Source organism: Elgaria multicarinata, chromosome 2 (genome assembly GCF_023053635.1).
Source record: "Elgaria multicarinata webbii isolate HBS135686 ecotype San Diego chromosome 2, rElgMul1.1.pri, whole genome shotgun sequence".
Classification (NCBI taxonomy): Eukaryota; Metazoa; Chordata; class Lepidosauria; order Squamata; family Anguidae; genus Elgaria; species Elgaria multicarinata.
Window position 1 is genome coordinate 105,058,700 of NC_086172.1, and position 15,595 is coordinate 105,074,294.

The following is a 15,595-nucleotide window of genomic DNA, read 5'->3' on the forward strand; positions in this document are numbered from 1 at the left end:
AGTCAAACTGCAGCCTTCCCTGATTTGCTGCCCTACAGAAGTATTGACCCATAAATTCCATCCTGACCATTCAGCATACCCATTGACCAAGTTGGCTGGGGAGTATGAAGGCTGTAGTCCTACATATCCAGAAAGTGCCAGATTGGGGAGAGCAGAAAAACTAAACTAAATGGAACATGGATTATACCCATTGTAAATCAGTTAGCCATCACTTTAAGGTGCTGTCCAATCCATGTTTAGACAGAAAAGCCCTACAACTCCCTGCATTCCCTAGTCAGCATGGCTGGCTGGGTAATGCTGGGAGTTATAGGGCTTTTTTCCTGCCCTTAATGTACAATCCCAGCAGGGAGGAATTAGGAGAGTGTGCTTCTCTTTCATACTGACTGTGTTATATGACTAGACATCCTATTTAATTCATTCCGGAAGCATCACTTGGTCCCCTAAAAGCAATCTTTGCTGCAGCAGGGATCAGTTGCCATGATGCTGATTGACAACCTAGGTGTGTGTGATTGCCTCCCTTGGTGTTTTATGTCATGGGCTTGAATATTTATTTCATTCACTTAAGTTTTGAAATCAATCTGTTCAGTCGGGAGTTCTTCATTGGTAACGACTCCTTAATATGCTCATTTCATTGTTAATCCAGCCTTTCCTTATGGGCATGGTGCCTGTTCATCCACTTTCTGCCACCCATGCCTACTTTCTCTTGTCCCAAAGGCCCAAATAAAGCTTGGTGTTAATTGCATGGAAGTCTTTTACATGGACATGTTGGGGGTGGGGGTGGGGTTTGGAGGATCAGGACTGTGGCAGATGGGGAGAGGGCATTTAACTCTTACCCCTCCTCCATCGCCATCGCCACCTGCCTGATGAACACCCTCCCTCTTCACCTGAAGTTGCAGTTTTACATAAGGAGGAATATTCCCAATGACCACACAAAAGAACACATATTCTTCATACTTTCTGAGGAAGCCTCTTAGGGCCACTTCACATAAAACAGATTTTCCTACACAGACAACCCATCACATCTCTATAGGAAGCTGAGTGAATGAAGCCGGCAGCCTGCCAAATGCTCGCGTCATTATTTTGCTGCCTGTACATGGAGCCAGAGGCCACAAATGGCAGCAGCATCAACAAATCAGCAGTACACATGTGGCGAAATGGACCCATGATGAAGACGACATGGGCTTCATACAATTTCCTATACAGATGAGATCCTGCCAGTGGATCAATTCCCAATCCATCCCTCTGGGACTCCCCAAGGGTACACCCCCTCCTCTGGCCCCACCCCCTTTCCCCAACCATTGATCATGTTGTTTCCTGGCTTTTGGAAAGGTTTTTCTCCATTCTGAAACACTGAAATGCCTCTCCTAAGGCTTAGTTTCTGGCAATAAGAGCTTAAAGCTAAAATATGCTGGCATTTTGGCACTGCTCCAGTTTATGTTTGGCCCTGCCCACCACCTGAAGGCAGACTCCAAAAGCCTCTCCAAAAATGACTTAGGAAATTGGATTGAAAGTGGTTCAACACCCCTAATGTAAGATATAGCCTCTCTGCCTTTTCTCCACATTTTTAAGAGGATGTGAAAAGGCCTGGATGGAAGGCCTTGCCTTTACTGGATCTGCACCTGAGAGTACAGCTTGTGAAATCCAGTATTTTCCCAGCCCCCGATTGATACAAACCTTTCCTAGGAAAGGTGTGGTGCAGTCAGGAGATGGTGTGGAGAGGAGACAGTGAGGTCAACGCCTTTCCAGGCTGCCTTTCAAGCCAAAGCTTTCGCAGCACAGCCGGAAACGACACAATTTCAGCCTTTAAAAATCCCTGAAATCAAATGGCTGGAGGAAAGAAGTTTTCTACTTCAAGAGATTCGTGGGGACTTCCCAACAAACGTGCCCCTTGGCAAGGTAGGGAAACCCTCTCCTTCCCGAGGAGAAGGAGAAACCGGAGCGAGGACATCATACAGCACGTGCTACAAGGGGCGGCAACCACAGGCTGCTCCCAGCTAATTACAGCAAAACCCCAAAGACCAACTCGTGGGGGTGGGTGGGGGTTCCTCCTCGTAATCCGTGTCGTGGTGTCTCCGTAGGAGGCAGGCGGGGTATCATATGACATCCACGTCAGGGCTGTCGAGAGCGGACCGCTCGTGCGGATTCCGGCTCGCCCTCCATTCCCGGCGCCCGAGCTCGCTTCAGATCCAGCCTTGCTCCTAGCTAACCCTAGCGAGCCAGCGAGCGAGCGAGCATGAAATCTCTCCGTCCCGACCAAGATCAGATGGAGCTACTCAATCAGGGGAAGGCCAGTCTCACCTCCGCCACGCAATTTCCACTATCAATAATTTAAATCTGTATTTGAGACATAAAAACAGAAAAAGGGGGGAGGGGGGACCGAGGCGGCGGCGGCGGCTTCTTGCAAGAGAGATTTGGACCAGAAGGTGAGGGACTGGGTTATTATTATTATTATTATTATTATTATTATTATTATTATTATTATTATTATTATTATTATTTTGTACTCCAACCCGCACCCCAAGCAACCACGCCGGATCGCCTTTAGAGGGGCGTTTTCCATCTCCCATGCGGCGCTCCCTGGGCTGACTTTTGGAAGTAGGCGCTTTATAAAAAGAATACGTTAAAAAAAAAAAAAAAACCACAGGCGAAAGGTGAGTTGGGGGTTGCTTCTGGGCTGCCTTGTTCTGTCTGCGAGAAAATCCGCCGGCTGGCGGGATTGTGTGCGCGTTTGCCCGCTGCCTGTTCACTTCGAAAGTGACTAGTTGCAACGTTATCCGGAGCCTTCATTAATAAAGAATGTTTGTTATTATCTTGATTGCATTCTTAATAGGCAGACTATGGAGAGGTCAGTGAGGGAGCTATATTTAAATGGATCTGGTTTGTTTAATGCACTAACGAGTAAGCTAATATTCTTCCCGCTTTTCAAGAGATTTCTAGCATTTCGGAACCTCCCTCTCTCTCCCTCTCTCTCAACGCTCCTTCGTAAATGCAAAACCAAACCAGAAAACTTTTATCCGTATGGTGGCTGTTTGCCTCGTGCCGATCCGATCTCTCCCACCCCACCCGTACTCTGCAAACGCGTTTCGTCTGTCTCTTATTTGTTGTTCCGCCTTGAAGGAAACCGGGCTCAGGCTGCAATCTCTGACCGCTTACTCTGGAGGAGTCGTATAAGTGATTCATGATGAAGACGAGATTAAGACTTACCAGCCTCAGACTGCAAACAGGCTGGCGGGGAGGGTGGGGGGCGCTAGGGGTTAATAACTATCCTGAGAAGCAAGCGTAACTCTCTCCAAGTGTAGGTTTTATTGTCTTTTTATTGCTTTTTTGTTGTTGTGTTCCTGTTGGTGATGGTGATAATGACTTTCTTTATTGTTCGGTGATGGGGAGAGAAGGGTGCCAGAAAATCCTATCTCTGGGGGTACAGATACACACACACACACACACACACACACACACACATTCGGCACTGTCGTGTGCGCATTCCCTAGGCGGGCAGGAGACGTTTCGTCGATCAAAACTAGCTAGGCAGGGATGAAAAAGTTTGCAGGAGGCGAAAGGGACTCCTCTTGGCGACAAGAAACGGCATATTGGACAGAGGCCCAACTCTTTCTTGCAGCCCGGCGTCAGGATGAGTGGCTGGTGGGTGGGGGGCGAGATGATGCGGTGTCTTTAAACAGGGCGCCTGGGGCCCTGCTAGGAAGCAACCTGACCAATCGAAGTCCCAACGGAGACCTAAATAAGTTCTAAGTGAGAAGAAGCCAACCGCGAGGAGGCAGGGGGGCGCGCCGCGGCGGGCTGGGTGGGGGGTGTCGCAGGCAGGCAGGCGGCTCGTGCGAGAGGCTCCTACGCCCGCCGCGGGGGGAGACGAAGAGCGAGAGAAAGAGATCAGAGGCTCCCAACAACTCCGCTGCCCTCCCACCCTTCATAAAGCTTTGATGAGACATTTGAGCTGCTCGCTTCCTCCCGCCCGGGTTTCTAGAGCTGCAGGAGGCGGCTGGAGGGACTGGACGGGCGATGTGACTTTCCGGAGGGGACCCGAACAGGCTTTGTGTGGACGCCAAGGTAGGGGCAGCGGGGAGGGGAGCGGTGCGGCCGCGCGAAAGTTGACTCGTCTAGCCGAAGCCGGAGGCGCCGAGGAAGCGCCGCTCCCCTGAGGGAGCCGAGCAAGACTGTCCCCGTCTCTGGACCGATCAGGAGGCCCAAAGAAGTGGGCTACGGGGGTGGGGGCAGGCAGAGCATTTCCCCCTCTTGAAAAAGAGGGGACTCCTTGGTTTGGGACCGAGGCGAGGAGGGATCCGGCACGGGACAGTGGAAGGCGCGCAGCAGGCTGGCTGCCCAGGGCGATCCCCTGCTCGCGGCTGCTGAAGGGGGGCGGGCGCTGGCGGGAGTAGCTGCGATGTCAGCTTACTCCGAAGTCAGCCCCGCGGAGTGGAGTGGAGTTGACTCCAACCCGGGGGAAGTTGGAGCAACGCGAGAGCGAGTCCGTCGCCCCACCTGGTGAGGTCTCCGCAGTCCCGCCGCCGAGGCAGCCACGCCAGGCACCTGCTCGGCTCGTGCGCTGCCTTGGCTTGGCAGCCCCCTGCCCACCCCCAGCCGCCTCCCTCGGCTTCTGCCGCCTCTGCCCAGCCTGTGGGGCGCGCGCGCGCTCTCACGCTCGCAGCCCCTCGCCCGTCCTCTCGGACTTTCCCAGCCCGGGGCTCTCGCGGCCACGCACTTTCGCGGCTGCGGAAAGCTCAGCTGAGCGACGGTGCGGGGCGAGGGAACGTGCCAGGCGCGCGTCGGAAGCCACCCCCCCCCCACCTCCACCTCCTCACTTAGCAGGCGAGCAAGGCAGGGCTTCCCCGGCTTGTCCGTCAAACTGTGTGTGGGGAGGCAAACGGCCCACGGAGGGGGCAGGCAGCGCAGGAGAGGCGGCGCGTTTGTGGCTGGCTGCCGCCGTTATGGATGGGGCTTTCCCCTCCTCTTTGGGGGAGCTGCCGGGCGGCTTCTTCGGTCTGCAGCTGCGGGGGTTCGGTGAGGGAGAGGGGTTAGTGGTAAGGGGGGGGGGAGAGAGAAGGGCAGCCGTGCTGAAACGGCGGTTCTCCCGCCACCGCCGCCACCGCCGCTACTACTAACTGCAGGGCCACCACAACCCAAGCAGCCCTGCGCTTGGCCAAACACGGCGGATTTGTGGCCATAGTTCTGTGGAGCGAGTTTGTTCCTGTTTTTAATGGCAAAGGAGGCCCTCTGCTGGTCAGGAAGGGAGGCGCAGCGCCTTACGGCCAGCCGAAGAGGGCGGGTCGGACCGCGAGGGAAGGCGGAGGCAGCGCTGCCTTCCCCGCGTCCACGCGAGTCCCGTCTCCGCTTCAGACCCCGCGCGCCTTATTCCCGGGTTCAGATTGGCTCCAGATCCAGAGTAGGATTTCCTCGTGCCGCTTGGCGCGATCTGTCAGGGTTTTGAAATTAGTTGAACTTCCGAATGAGGACTTCTCCCCTAGTTCATAGCTTCAGCCAGAATCCGGTGAGCGCTTTCCGATGACACGCAAGGCACGTAGCTTGACATGAAGGCGAAAACATGTACAGAAGCCCAACTAAGCAAAGCCTGCAATTTACAGAGAAACAAAGTGACCGTAGCGGGGGCGGGAGCGAGGCTTATCATTGGGGATACAGATGAGTGCAGATATTGGGGGGGGGGTCATTCTTCACACAACACATGGCCCTAGGGAATGCGTGAACCCAACATGGGGCAAAGAATGCTAACAAATATTGCTTTAAATCCCTATCTTGCAGCTATGGCCTAATTTACACCAAACAGGATATTGCTGGTTGAAAGCGGTATATAAAAGGCAGGGGGCACACTACTGCTTTATAGCAGTATTGCAGTGCACTGACAACTGTTGGGGCCCACTGACACATACTATATATATACTGCTTTCATGCAGCTTTTACAGTGCTATATCCTGCTTGGTGTAGGCCAAGTTCTTCTACACATTTTTACTCTAGAGTTGGTGCAGGGCCCCCAAACTGGATTGGGACCCTAGTGAGTTTTCCGGGGAGGAGCGGGGCTAGATCAGGATTGACCCACTGTGCCTATTCTATAGTAAAAATGAAAAAAAAAAGAGTTAGGTTGCAATCCTATACACATTTACATGGTAGTAAATTCCATTAAACACGGCAGATTTTACCTCTGAGAAAACATGCCTAGGATTACACTGTTAAAGGGGCTTGGTAAATTCATAGATGATACATCTATAGACACATTTGCCATGATGGCGGAGTGATGGAACCTTCATATTTAGATGCAGTCTATCTCTGAGTAGCAGGTGCTGTGGACAAAACAGGGGAGGCTATTGTCATTTTGTCTTGCTTCTGACCCTGCAGAGGCATCTAGTTGCTTGTTCACTGTTGGAAGCAGAATGGTAGTGTCTAGCCTTTGAAGTACTCCAGCAAAGGAATGATTATATTTAATTAGAGAATGGGAGTCTGTTGTGCCATGTTTGAAAAACGAGTCAACAACCAGTTCACCTATTTGGGGCTGAAAGCTGCGTGATCCTAGCATTTTTCCCCAAGGGAATTGACTGTATTACTTCCAGTTCCTTCCAACACTATGATTCAGAATGAGATTTGAATATCTGTAGAGAGATCTCATGAAACAAAAAGCTTCACTCATTCTTCAGTATATGAATGACTTGGATAGCATGAAGTTGTTGTAGCTGCAGAGAGAATTGGGATGTGTGGTAGTGGCAGCGGGCCTGCATAGCTACGTAGGTATGACACTCTGCCAGAGGTTATAAATGGAATGTAACGGGAAGCAACCCTTTGGCCGCCACTCAGAATTATGCATCTATGCCAGCAAGTGAGGCTCAGTAAGTGAACGGAAAGATACACTTGTTGAAATGTAACCTTTCCTGGAATTTAAAACACGCCGGTTACCATAACTGGAATTCCAGGGCCATAAAGTTATTTGTCTTTTTTGTCTGCTTCAGTAGACGGAAGACTGTGTGTGGATGCATCCAGTGAATTATTAAACTGCTTATGCTCTGTGTTGGATATGTAGAAGGTGGAGAACTTAATTTTAAAAAGCAATTTATTTTAACCTGTATATTTCCTCCACTCATAAGGATAAAGAAGATTCATCTTCCTCTCATTTGCTTTATCAGATCAGTAACAATGTATTTTTCCTTCATAAGGGGGGCAGGGGGAAATCTGTAATTCTCCAAAGAGGCTCATGCATCTGTCTGTAGTGGTACTGGGTGCCCTTCAGAAATCCTCCTTAGGAGTAGCTTAAAAGGTATGAAAGAGGTGAGTGCATGCACATGTACACCCCCAAATAGCAGAACCTACTATAGGTAGAAGGGGGCTGAAAATGGCCAGTGTATGGACAGCCCTTTGGATCCTGCCCATTATTTGGAAGTGTGAATCCTTGAGTCTTAATTCCTCTTTTTCCTTCAGCATAAGCACTTTTAATTTCAATGGGCCTTGTGCCACTGTAGTAGCAATTTAAAATTTTGCACTCTTTAAGAACTTAAAGAATGGGGCATCCAGGAAATTACAGGCCAGTTAGCTTAATATCTGTTCTGGGTAAATTGGTTGAAATAATTATTAAAGATAAAATTAGTAAGTATATAGAAGGACAAGCCCTGCTGGAAAAAAAAATCAACATGGCTTCTGCAAAGGTAAGCCATGTCACAGGAATCTTTTAGAGTTCTTTGAGAGTGTCAGTAAACATGTAGACAGGAGTGATCTACATTTTTGCTTGGACTTTCAAAAGGCTTTTGACAAAGTCCCTCACTAAAGACTTCTGCGCAAACTTAGCAGTCATGGAATAAGAGGAGAGGACCTCTTACAGATCAGAAATTGCTTAAAGAACAGTAAGCAGAGAGTAGAATAAATGGTGAATTCTCTCAATGGAGAAATGTAAACAGTGGAGTCCCACAGGAATCTGTATTGGGACCAATGCTGTTCACTTTGCTCATAAATGATTTGGAATTAGGTGTGAGCAGTGAGGTGGCCAAGTTTGCTGATGACACCAAATTATTTAGGCTGATTAAAACAAAAACAGATTGCAAAGAGCTCCAAAAAGATTTATTGAAAGTGGGAGAATGGCATCAAACTGGCAAATGTGGCTCAGTGCAAGCAAGTGTAAAGTGATGCACATTGTGGCAAAACAATCGTAACTTCATTTATACCCCAATGGAATCTGAGCTAGCAGTGACTGACCAGCAAAGAGATCTTGGGGTTGTGTTGGACAGCTCAATGAAAATATTGATACAGTGTGTGGCTGCAATGAAAAAAGCCAATTCCATATTAGGTTCAATTAGGAAAGGAATTGAAAATAAAGCTGCCAAGGTCATACCACCAGCACCCCTTATACAAATCTGTGGTGCAAGCACTCACTTTGAATAGTGTTTACAGTTCTGGCCACCACACCTAAAAAGGATATTGAAAGTCAGGAAAAGTGCAGAAAAGAACAACTAAAACAATCAAGAAGCTGGAGCAATTAGCTCCTTGAAAGATTGCAACATCTGGGAATGTTTAGGTTAGAGAAAAGGAAAGTGTGTGTGTGGAGGGGGGGGAGATAATAAAGATGTACAAAATCATGCATGGTGTGGAGAACGTAGATAGGGGGAAAAATTTCTGCCTTTCTCATAACATTAGAACCCAGGGACATCCTGTGCAGTTGATTGGTGGGAGATTCAGGACAGATAAAAGGAAGTAACTTTTCACACAGTGCATAGTTAAACTATGGAAATCACTACTACAAGATGTAGTCATGGCCACCAATTTGGATGGTTTTAAAAGGGGATTACACAAATTTACAGAGGATAAGTCTATGAATGGCTACTAGTCTTGATGGTATATGCTCTCTCCAGTATCAGAGGCGGTATGTACACCAGTTGCTGGGGAACATGGAGCAGGGGGTGCTGTTGCAATCACGTCCTGCTTATGGATTTTCCTTGGGAAGCTGGTAGGCCACTGTATGAACAATGATGGACTAGATGGACCTTGGACTGATTCAGCATAGGTTTTATTGCATTCTTATGATTGTTCAAGATCTAAGTTGTTTTGAAAATAGAACATACAATTTGATCTACACCTTGGTTAAGCCCTATGTCATCCTTCCCTAACTGGGTGCCCTTTGGACTACAGCTCCAAGCATTCCTGACCAGTTGGCCAGACTAGCCAAGGCTGATGGGAACTGAAGTCCATACCTCTGAAGGGTATCGGGTTGGAGAAGGCTGCTTTATATGTATGCTGCTTGGAAGTAAGTTAACCCTTAGCAGTTATAAAGCCCTTCAGTGCATTCAAAGCAGTTTGCATACGTTGAGTATACTTTTACGACAGCCCTATAAGGTCTTTTGATATTATTGCCAGTGGAAGAAGCGAGGCTGATAACAGTGGCTTGCCTATGGCCATTAGCAAATTTATGCCTGTGAGATTGGGGCAGGATCTACACTATTGCTTTAATTATAAACAGTTTATAACAGTTTTGACAACTGTTCGGGCCCAGGACACATGACATATACCATTTTCAAACTGTTTTCAAAGTGTTATAGCCAGCTTGGTGTAGATCTGGCCAGGAAGTGGGTGAGGACACAAATTCTACGCATGTTTACTAAGAAGTATGTCCCCCCATGGACTCTCCCTGACCCCTAAGTGTGTTAGGGATTGCAGTGGTAGTTGCTGTTCACATCAGCTCGCCTTTAATATACATTACAGTCAATGGACCCTACTTCCAAGTAAATGTGTTTTGGATTATGTTAGAAGACACCTAGATGTGGTACTTTTGAAAACATTACCTACTAATTATTTCCGGATGTCCAAATTATGAATGAACTATTTGGCAGCTTTGCTATGCACTATTGATTGCTCTATTTCTTCAATTTTTTATAAGATTAAAAGAGCAATGTGTTACAACCATGTACATTCTTTTTTTCCCAGAATGGCCATTAGCCTCTTCCCTTGAACATTAAAAGTTGTTTTTTTCAAAAGTACTTTTTTTTACTTTGTTTGTTATACTTTTGTTGTTGTTGAGGTTATTGCCATTTTGTGATCAATAATCATTACTTATTTATGCTTCTAGTAACTGAGTTTTAATGTATGCAGAGAATCTGTCCTGGTAGCATACAGCAAGTACCTGTGTTATCTTTAATTCATGGATTGATTAAAAAAAACTAGTTGGAAATGAAACTAATGTGATATTTATAAATGCATGCATAGACAGAGGCAGTGATCTGGGCTCTGTGTGGCATGAGTAAAAAAAAAAAAATCCATGAAGATGATGATTACTTGTGTAAATTGTCCCATTAAGTGAATCTCATTGAGTCACTGTTTGGAAGCATGAATGAGAATGCTCACAATTTGACCGTCTGTATGCACATGCCATCTATACATAGCATCAAAGTAATTCTACTTTTGATTTAAGTCCATCTTCTATGATAGCCTTGCCAAGGGCTGGAAAAATCACACCGTTTTTACCGTTGGTGCTCAAAAGTTTGAGGAAAACATCTATGAATTTGTTTTTGTTTTAGAAGGAAATGTTTTCTTTAAAGCACTTTTAGAAACCGAGGCTGACTCCTTAAAGATGCACACACACAGGCCTGGTTCGCATCACTGTGGCTTGTTGCAGCTGCCACACATGCTCAGCATGTGCTAGGTAAATATAAGTAATTACCCTCACTGGTGTGGCTTTATGTGCCATCCTAACCCAGGCAGCATGGCTTGTTTGGGGTGAACAGCAATCCTCAAATAACCCACATTAGGGATGTTGGAGAAATCCACAACAGATTCAAATGATTAATCCGGCCTCTGGATTCCCCAGTGGACCAGCTTTTTCCGAGTCACATAGACTCCGTGGACTTCCAGACCAGTTTCTCACTTGGTGTGGGGGGAGTTGTGCTAAAATGCATTAACGAATGCACACTTGCGCAAGTCTGCATTAGTGCTAATGCAAATTAGTGCTAATTCAGTAGCACAAGTTCTGGTAAAAAAAAACCACCAACCCAATTCCATCAATGAGCAAATGATGATAGAACCAAAGACGCTTGACAATCTGCAAAACACAGACGGAATGGATTTAACAAAATCCGTGTATCCTTGACATACACAACTTGAAATATCTTTCCAGCCCCCATCGTTGCACATCTTTGCCCTGTGCTTAGGGTGGTGGTACAGTTCATCTAGCACTGATGTTCATTCCCCAACCAATTTCCACTGCTTTGAGGGGACGATTGTTGAAAGGACATTGGTCTGGTGCAAACATCTGGACTTTTACCACTTTGTTTTTTCAGATTAGGCGTGGCACCAAGTATGCTTGAGGTCTGGGTTATTTATTTAGATTTAACAAAGGAAAATATACCCTGTAGGTCCCATTTGAGCCCCGTCTTTTATTTGGTTGATATTGAGATTTTGGTGATATATTGCTGGCAGATATTCACAGAATACTTGTTGAATGATTCTGTTCTGTTTTGGCAAGGTGTTCCCTTGATTATTGACTGTCTTCTTCCTGAGGCCACACAGTTTCTGACAGATGTTTCCATCATGTATATGAGGCTGCTGCGTGGGATTATGTAATGTGTCTTTAGCATATGAATATCAGTTGGCTCTATTTCACATCATACCTAGGCTTTTCCCAGTGTCTGGCCATGACTGGCATCTGATTATGAGTGAGGCAATTGGAAATGAATCCAGACATGTTTGGCAAACTCGATAGCAGCCTTCCCCAACCTGGGTCCCTCCAGATGTTTTGACTCACAACTACCATCATCCACAACCATTGGCCATGCTGTGAGGTTGATAGGAGTTGTAGTCCAAAATATCTAGAAGGATCCAGGTTGAGAAAGGCTGCTCAATAGCTTGAAAAAGGAGGGAGGAGAAAGTAGCAGCAATCATTGATGGGATTCCATTTTTCATCAGATGTACATCCATACTATGGCTCTTTAACACTGCTGAGACTAGGGCTGTCCCTGCCATTAGTTTGGTGGCTGCCTCAGGTGGCAAATGCTCAGAGGCAGCAGCAAGGTGTTGGACAAGAGAATTGTAGTTATGTGGCCTGTTCTGAACACCCTAAGTTAGTCTGTTACTTTCAGATGTGGAGGAGAATGCTGTCCCAGACTCAGTGCTGAAGAAAGATTCAACTGCCAGTCCAGTTGACTTTTGTATATGGGATGGGAGGAGGCTCCATCTTGTTCTTTGCCTCAGGAGACAACACGTCTTGGGTTGTCCCTGGCTAAGGCATTGCTCCTCCACAAGCATCTAGGAGTAGAATCAAAAAGATACTTCCACACTACACTTAATATAGCAATTCCACATACTAACAGAAAACTCATTCTCCAGTTGTGGATCCCTATGTAGCCAAATCATAATCACTTATCTGTGAAGAGGAGGTATTAGCGGACTTGGGAAACCTCAAAGACTGGAGAAGTACAAACAATCCAATGAGATCTCAGGATGCTCAGTAGCCACAGATACTGAGTGACTGTTGGGGGTGGGGATGGAATGGTGTATGGCGGAGGAGGGCATGGCTGGCTGGCAGGACCTCTGAATAGTAGCACTTGAACTGCAACATTTTGTTGCAGGTCCTACTTGGAGTACCCATGATATCCATCCTCATGGGCTACAATTCTAAGATATATTTGCTTTGAAGTCAGTCCCTAGTTCAGTAAAGTTCTTGCTTCTCCTGGCTACCAACTCTTTAATTAGTTTAGTTATGTTTTCCTTCACTATTTGATGTACATTAAAGCAACTCCCCCTTTTTCCCTGTTGCTGGTCATTTAATTAGTATTTTCCCAGTGCCTCTCAGTGGTTGGCATTACAAATTGGCTCCTTAACGGAGTCCTTTTCCAGTGTTCCCTCCACACATATACACTGAGCATGACACTGCCCAGGATAACCTGATGGGATCTGAGCTGGTGGTTGCCAACCAAGAAAGAGCTCTTGCGGTTGTGGTGGACAGTTCAATGAAAATATCAACCACTGAAAATGCAGCCACTGTAAAGAAGGCAAATTCCATGTTAGGCATCATTAGAAAAGGAATTGAGAATAAAACTGCCAGTATCATACTGCCTTTATACAAATCTATGGTGCAACAACACTTAGAATACTATGTACAGCTCTGGTTACCATACCTAAAAATATATATTGTAGAGCTGCAAAAAGTTCAGAAAAGGGCAACTGAAATGATCAAGGGACTGGGGCATCTTCCCTGTGAGGGTAAAAGGAGAGGTGTTCAAAATTATGCATGGTGTAGGAGAATGTGGATAAGGAGACATTTTTCACCATCTCCCATAATACTAGAATCTGCCGTCATCCCATGAAGCTGATTGGTGGGAGATCAGGACAGATAAAAGGAAGTACTTCTTTACACAGTGCATAGTTAAACTATGGAAATCACTACCACAAGATGTGGTGATGGCCACCAGTTTGGATGATTTTAAAAGGGGGTTGGATAAATTTCTGGAGGAGAAGGCTATCAACGGCTACTAGCCCTGATAGCTATGTTTCTCCAGTATTAGCACCTATATACACCAGTTGTTGGGGAACATGGGTGGGAAGATACTCTTGCATTGTGTCCTGCTTGAGGGTCCCTGGTTGACAGCTGGTTAGCCACTGTGTGAACAAAGTGCTGGACTAGATGGTCCCTTGGTCTTATCCAGCATGGCTCTTATGTTCTTATGTCCCTTACACACTTTTAACATATGTGTGGAGGGACACACCTGAAAATGGTTACTGTGGCTACTGTTTTCCTGACCACAGTCAGCACTAATTAGCAGTCCCATCATTTTTTTTTTAATTGCCAGACCATGGTGATCTCTACACACCAGGCCTGAAATAATGATGGCAGGGGGAGATATCAGGGCAGACAGATTGGCAGTGATGTCATCTAGATCATCTGTAATAATTGAATAAATAATATTAATTCTGGAGAAAACTTCTAATGTGGAAGCACCCAGCCCTGATGGTTTCTGTTGTGGACTGTTGTTTGATTTGTTGTGGGACCTGGGATTTTGGGTCATATTGAGGGAAAGAGAAGCACTTTTCATCCATTCCACTTAGCAGAATAAATTATGTCTGCAGTCCTATGTTTCAAATCCAGATTTGATTGCCACAACTCATAATTCGGATCTAGCTTTGTTCAGAAATGTCTGCTGCTATACTCAGAACACACATGCCTGAAAATGGTGACATTTGGATACCCCTGGCCTTGGAAAGAGCATTAAAGCTAATTCCATCTTGGGACAAAAGAACGTTTACATGAAAGAGATGTGGTGCACGCTTCTAGACTGTAGCTCAATGGGTGATATGTAGCTAGTTGATTAGATATTTTTACATTTATTTTTATTTTTAAAACATTTGTGATGGGGGATAGCGCCTAAAATCCACACTGGATTCCAAAACAAGGGGAGAAGTCGTGCAGGGGGGAACACTGTCACAGGAAGACATATCACTGGACTCTCCAACGTGTTGTTTTTTGTTTCAGTGTTACCTAAATGGTGCAGGATGAAGCTGCAGGGGAGCATGAGAAACCTAGGGCTCATCTACACCAATCAAGATATTCCACTATGAAAGCGGTATATAAAAGGCAGGAGCCACACTACTGCTTTATAGCGGCATTGAAGTGCACTGCGGGATGTACACTACTGCTTTATAGTGGAACTGAAGTGCATGGACAACTGTTGGGGCCTATGCCACATCTACACCAAGCAGGATATTACACTATGAAAGTGGTATGTGGTATGTGTCATGGGCCCCAACAGTTGTCAGTGCACTTCAGCACCACTATAAAGCAGTGGTGTGGCTCCTGCCTTTTGTATACTGCTTTCATCATGCAATATCCTGCTTGGTATAAATTAGGCCATAGCTGCAAGACAGGGATTTCCCCATATTCAGAGCCAGTGATAAGACTGGTGTTGGAGGGCCAGGAAGCAACCCATTTCCAGAGGATTGCTTGAAGGCTGTGCGGAAGCACTATTTGAACTCCCTTGGGTAGTAGCCCTCTTCTGCTCCTGTCAGGCTTCGTTGAGCCCTTGATGGTGTCAGTTAAAAACACAAGAATACATACCCACCAATGGTGACCAGAAATAAAAGAGTCCAAGGCTCCCGTACCCTTCACTCATTTGTATAGAAGAAGGAATTTCAGGGGGAAAGGGATTGGTTTTGTTTAACACTGCATTTTTTTTCCTCTTGGCCTTTCCTCAAGAAGCTCAGTACAGCCATACATGATTTCTCCAGCTCTCTCCCTCACCATCACCACTCACAGACACTTTTTGTCTTCACATGCAAGAACCCTCTGAGGTAGGTTAGGCAGGAGGAGTGACTGTTCCAGAGTCACCCAGTGATCTTCATGGCTGACTGAGGATTTGAACCCTAGCCTTCCCAGTCCTTGATTGACACTCAAACCAGTACTGGCTCACAGTAAGTGCAGCCTGTCATGTGTGTGTGTGTGTGCTCGAAAAGCAGTGCCTGTTTAAATCCCCGTCTCTACGCAAACTGTCAAAGGTCCAGGAGCCCGTCCTCTTTGGTATCTGGCCATCCTACCCACCTACTGCCCATCTCTTTTGCCCTAGGCCCAGCTGTGTCTAGTGTTAGGGCTGTTTCTGATAAGAAGGATTAGAGG

At 46.5% G+C, this 15,595-nt stretch overlaps 1 protein-coding gene across 2 annotated transcripts in view; it reads left to right on the forward strand.

Moving 5' to 3' along the window:
- The first annotated feature begins 2,078 nt into the window (after window positions 1–2,078).
- The window catches only part of BDNF (brain derived neurotrophic factor), a 50,002-nt gene continuing 36,485 nt past the window's right edge, over window positions 2,079–15,595 (forward strand). Inside the window, exon 1 of one of the 2 annotated variants that reach the window (XM_063117339.1) lies at window positions 2,079–2,423. The gene's annotated coding sequence lies outside the window, so the exon portion shown is untranslated. Of the gene's footprint in view, window positions 2,424–3,871; window positions 4,063–15,595 lie in introns of those variants that run through there. The other variant, XM_063117338.1, reaches the window with a different exon arrangement.